The sequence below is a fragment of the Miscanthus floridulus genome, unplaced genomic scaffold (genome assembly GCF_019320115.1).
Source record: "Miscanthus floridulus cultivar M001 unplaced genomic scaffold, ASM1932011v1 fs_281_1_2, whole genome shotgun sequence".
Taxonomy (NCBI): domain Eukaryota; kingdom Viridiplantae; phylum Streptophyta; class Magnoliopsida; order Poales; family Poaceae; genus Miscanthus; species Miscanthus floridulus.
The window spans coordinates 10,422-15,331 of NW_027096515.1; the positions used below are offsets into that span (position 1 = coordinate 10,422).

Consider the following 4,910-nt stretch of genomic DNA (forward strand, 5'->3'; position numbering starts at 1 on the left):
GCTAGGGCTGAGGAAGACCTCGCGCATGCGGTGATTGTGATGGTCATTGGTGATGACCCCCTCGCTGACGCAAACATGGCTTCGGCGGTGATCGCTGCCCGGTTGGATGTCACAGCAAACTCCTTGGTCCTTCGTCGTGCCTCTGCATCAAGTTACCTCCTTGTCCTTTGTGACCTTGGCTCGGTGGAGTTTCTGGTTGGTCTGCGTCCTCCGACAGCCGCTCCATGCCTCCAATTTCAGCCTGTTGTGCTAGAAGTGGAGCAGGCTGCTAGGTGCATCTGGGAAGGTTCTGCCATGGCTGATCGACGTCGAGCTCCGTGACATTCCTGGCCATGTGTGGGAGACTTTGACTGTGGAACAATTGCTGAGCCCTCATGCCTGGATGCAGCACGTGCATCAGGACACTCTTAGCTTGATAGACTTGTCTGTTTTTCGATGCTCAGCATGGTGCTTGGACCCTAGTCTGATACCTCGTTCTAGAAAGCTATGGGTTACTGAGCCACCGGTCGCTGCTGTGGAGGATCCACCGGTGAAGCGCGTGCTCAAGTATGATATTGACATCCAGTTCTCTGTTCGAATTCATCCTGCTAGTTCTACGGCAAGCCCACCCCCTTCGCCTGAGGACAGTGATGATTGGGGTGGTTCTGCACGTCGGTGGCGCCGGCTGTGATCTGCTTCGCCACCACGACCATCTTGCCCAAGTTCGGCTGCTGATGGCGTGTCCGGCGTGCCCGGCGTTGGCGGTGCGGGGTGTGCGCCTAACCGGTTGTGGGGGCCCTTGTTACGGCCTTTCCGAAGCCAGTCATCATTTCCTAGGCGGCCATTGATGCTTCTCATGAGCTCCCAAGCATTGAGCTCCTCTGCATTAAATCTCCTGTAAGGGCCGTTCCGGTCGCCAAGGGCGAGGAGGCGGCTGCTGCTTTTATCTCGAAGATGCTGGTTGGTGGAAGCCCATCCATTGCTGCCTCTTTCTATTCAGACGAGTGATGGTATTTATTAACATGTTACTTGTTTTAATTAGTCATCCTATGTTATTGATATTCCTTAGCATCTTTTACTAAGTTGTCATCACTAGTGTCGGTGCCAGAAATGTTTGTTGGTACTACCTAATGCCACTTTTAGAACAACACTAAGAAGTACTTTAATATTTCATGTGACTAGAAAGAATATATATAAATATATATGAATGAAAGAAATCTGTAAGCGCACAGATAATATACTATTGTAGTACTTTACTCAAGAGTATTTCAGGTATCGTTATTTATATTTTTATCACAGGGAAGGTCTAGCAAGGACATGTATTGATAACATATGCTATTGATGAAGAAGTAAACCATAACCAATATTCTACTCACAACAGAGGTAAGTGAAGAGGTAAATGTATATATGAATAGTGCATAATAACCAATCATTGATCATTCAGAGTACTCATTTCTATGGCATTCGCATGGTTAAGTAGAATATTAGAGGAATAATTCCTAAGTCATTGTTAACTACAGGTCAAAGCATACATTGATTAGTGTAATTACACCTAGTAATCATGGCTATGAACAACTTCATATCTACATATAAGGGATATTACTAAGGAAGATTAAGAATAGAGCTTGTCTTCCTTCGTAACTCGATCCTACTTGTATATCTATATTCGGGGAGTGGACTACAAATGACTCAACGGGAGTGTCACATCCGCTATCTACCACATGACCCAGAATATAGGGTGTATCTACAGGTAAACAACATATAAGCACCACGCTTACACAATGTCGACCACTCACCCGTGTACTTTAGAGCAAGTGCTATACGAACTTATGCATGAATATGATGATAATCTAACTATACTAAGCTTATAATCAAAATAGACGATGAATATTATAACTAGGAATATGATAAAGATGAAGATGAATGTTATAATAATTGTAGCAAACATATAAAAGTAATGAGAGCTACAAAAGAGAGGGGGTACAAAGATTATACCAAACCACGCTCTTGACACGATCGGGAATCCAAGCGAAGCCTACTTGCCTCCCTCTATACCTACCCTAACTAGTTATGCCCTAGAATATAATGGAGCTCTAAGGATGATTAGGGTTTATGTCTTCTCAAATGACTTATGCCTCAGGAGTGGTGGCAGTGGCTGGTATATATAGGCCGGAGCGTCAATCCTGAGCCCTCGGATCAAACTGACTTGAATAAACGGCGTCGATGCAATCTAGGAGGCGGTGGAGAACCGATATAACAACGGAGGGCTGACAGGTGGGCCCTAGGGGTCAGCCAACCTATAGGTGGGGCCGATGCCTCATCCTCCATTTTGATGTGGAGTGCTCTCGAGTCTTCTAGAACTTTCTAGGGTTGTTTTCGCTGTGGATAAGCACGATTAAGTCTGACATCTAGGTCCACCTTGACGGTTTTCTGAATAAACCCTACAGAAAATATAGATTCACCAAAACTCGTGGAATTTGTTAGTTTAAACGCCTAGACCTTCGTTGGTGATTATATTTATGTCGTTATGCATGTTATATTGACGGTTTATAATAGTTATTAACTACCATCAACAAACTCCCCCAAGCTTAACCTTTGCTAGTCCCTTAGCAAAGCTAAACTCAGTAAATGGATTAGGAGTTGCGTTGATGCTTTCACTCCTCAAAAGTACACATGCGTTCAAACAAGAATTCTCCTTTGAATTAGAATAAACTGTTCTGACTTTTAAACTTACTCATATTACCTTCAACCATGGGGCTTCATAGCCTTCACTTGGGTCTTGAGCAATTGAAACATAGAATGATCAAGTTAAGCACTATGTCTCAAGTTCTTTGCTCAACCATTATTCTGGAGTTTTTATAGGTTTTCAAAATAAAACTCAGAGCTTCCATTGTATGACACTCTCAAGTCTCTCAATGCATATGGTATTTGTGGATCCTCACTAAGACTATAATGATGTTATGCCTTTTCTTCCTACAACTAAGGCTTATGTGGAGCTCATAGGAGTGGAAATAGCATGAAAGAGCATACTTGCAATACATATATTGTAAAGTCAAACCTTGGATCCAAAGAGAGTTGAGTTATACAATCAAACCAAGATGTATATGTGTGTGGATGTATGGTGGATATATATGGTGGCTAACTCAATTCTACTATGCTCCTTGACATATCTCTCTTATGGAATTCAGAAAACACTCTGCAAGAAAACATGGGCTATCTTATTCATCTTTCTTTTTTTAGGCGGGCATCTAAGTACCCATTGTTTTTGATATCTTGGACACTTGTCCATTTTTTTTATTTTTTTATGAATAGCTTTTGCATAGCCCAATGCTTCTTTTCTGCAATAAAACTTTTGAGAGATAGCAACAAGAACTTGAAGCATTTATTTGGTGGATATCCTATTCAAGAATATTTTTGTGTTTACACCCAATGTAGGAGTGAAACATTTTTGTGTGGATCTAGATGGAATGTCATGTTGTTGTGCCTACCCCCAGTGTAGGAGTAGTACATATGTGGGTGGTGTGTACGTGATATTGATTTTAAGAGCATGACAAACCTCTCATAAGGGTCAACAAAGCTTGACTAAACTCAGTGCAAAACAAGCAACATATATGAGGAAGGTTTCCTAATCAAAATATCATGTATGACTTTGGTAGGAATTTAAGCTTTGTCATACATGAGCTCATCATGTAGGATTTTTATATTTTTCAAAAGACAAATCTCCAGAACTCTAGTATCACTTTGAATAAGATAAACAGCAGCTCAGACCTTCTCATATCAAAACAGTCGTATCCAAAACTCGGGAGAATTCAAGACTGAAAACTAGGTACTTAAAAGGAATTACAACAAAGAAACTATTCATCATTTCTATCGTAAGAAATTATCCTCAGAGTCTTTTTATTTATTCAGCTCTTAAAAATCAAACTTTAAACAAATCTAGACACATACTTTTTATTTTGTTTTCTCACTTTTAAGATCACACCTTACTAATATATATAGCTAACTATGATAATTTTTTATTTTGTTTTTAGTTATGATTTTTTGATTATTAGCAACTATATAGCAAACTTAAAAATAGCAAACGAAAATAAATACTTAGCTAGATACATAGGGGATGCTCCTTCCCCAAGCTAGATGTTGGCGTGGTCGAATGCTGAAGTTGAGTGATTCTTCTCAGAACAGTTTTGCTAGCTGATATCCTTCTCGTCCATGGGAGGAACAAGATGAAAATGGCTGAGTGAACTTGCTCTTAATCTCATGTATATCATCCTGCAAAATACTAACAAGAACACCAAAACTCGTGGAATGGATTAGGATAAGGGGTTAGCGGTCAGCCGTCCAGAGATTAGTTATTCTTTTTATATTGGCAGATTTTTAACAGGACATATATTAAATCCCCTCTTTTTTATATGCAAAAAATGAAATATAACTAAATGTATGCATGATATATTTATTTTTTATGCCACCATAATGAATATTCCTTTGGGCTTTTACACACCGAGAAAATTACTCACATGGGGCTTAGGATTTAATGATGCAATGATGCAATTTTTATTTTCTTTTACTAATGCAATGTTAATGCAGAAGAGTAAATATGTTAAAAGTGAAAATAACTCATGTAATGCGAAAAAGTAAATATGGATAACTATCGATGTTACCTACCGGCGAGGGTTCAGATTTTTAAGTCCTCCGGATAGGACTTTACTAGAGAAGAGTCCTTTATTCTTTGGGTGTATCATCTGGTCTCGGAGATGGAGACCTTGATGGTTGCACCTCTCATGATGGTGACTTGGATGATGTCACCTTTTCTTTCCATACCTGCTTCATCTGTGGACTGGACTTTGGCGGAGTAGGTTCATCTTTTACAACTTCTTCATGTTCTTTATCTTCCTCCTAACCATTATTTGGGGATTGATTCTTCTGGTGCTAGG

At 40.1% G+C, this 4,910-nt stretch overlaps 1 pseudogene; it reads left to right on the forward strand.

Annotated features, from left to right (window-relative positions):
* Positions 1-5: 5 nt before the first annotated feature.
* LOC136531128 (uncharacterized) lies at positions 6-880 on the forward strand (annotated as a pseudogene).
* Positions 881-4,910: the final 4,030 nt, after the last annotated feature.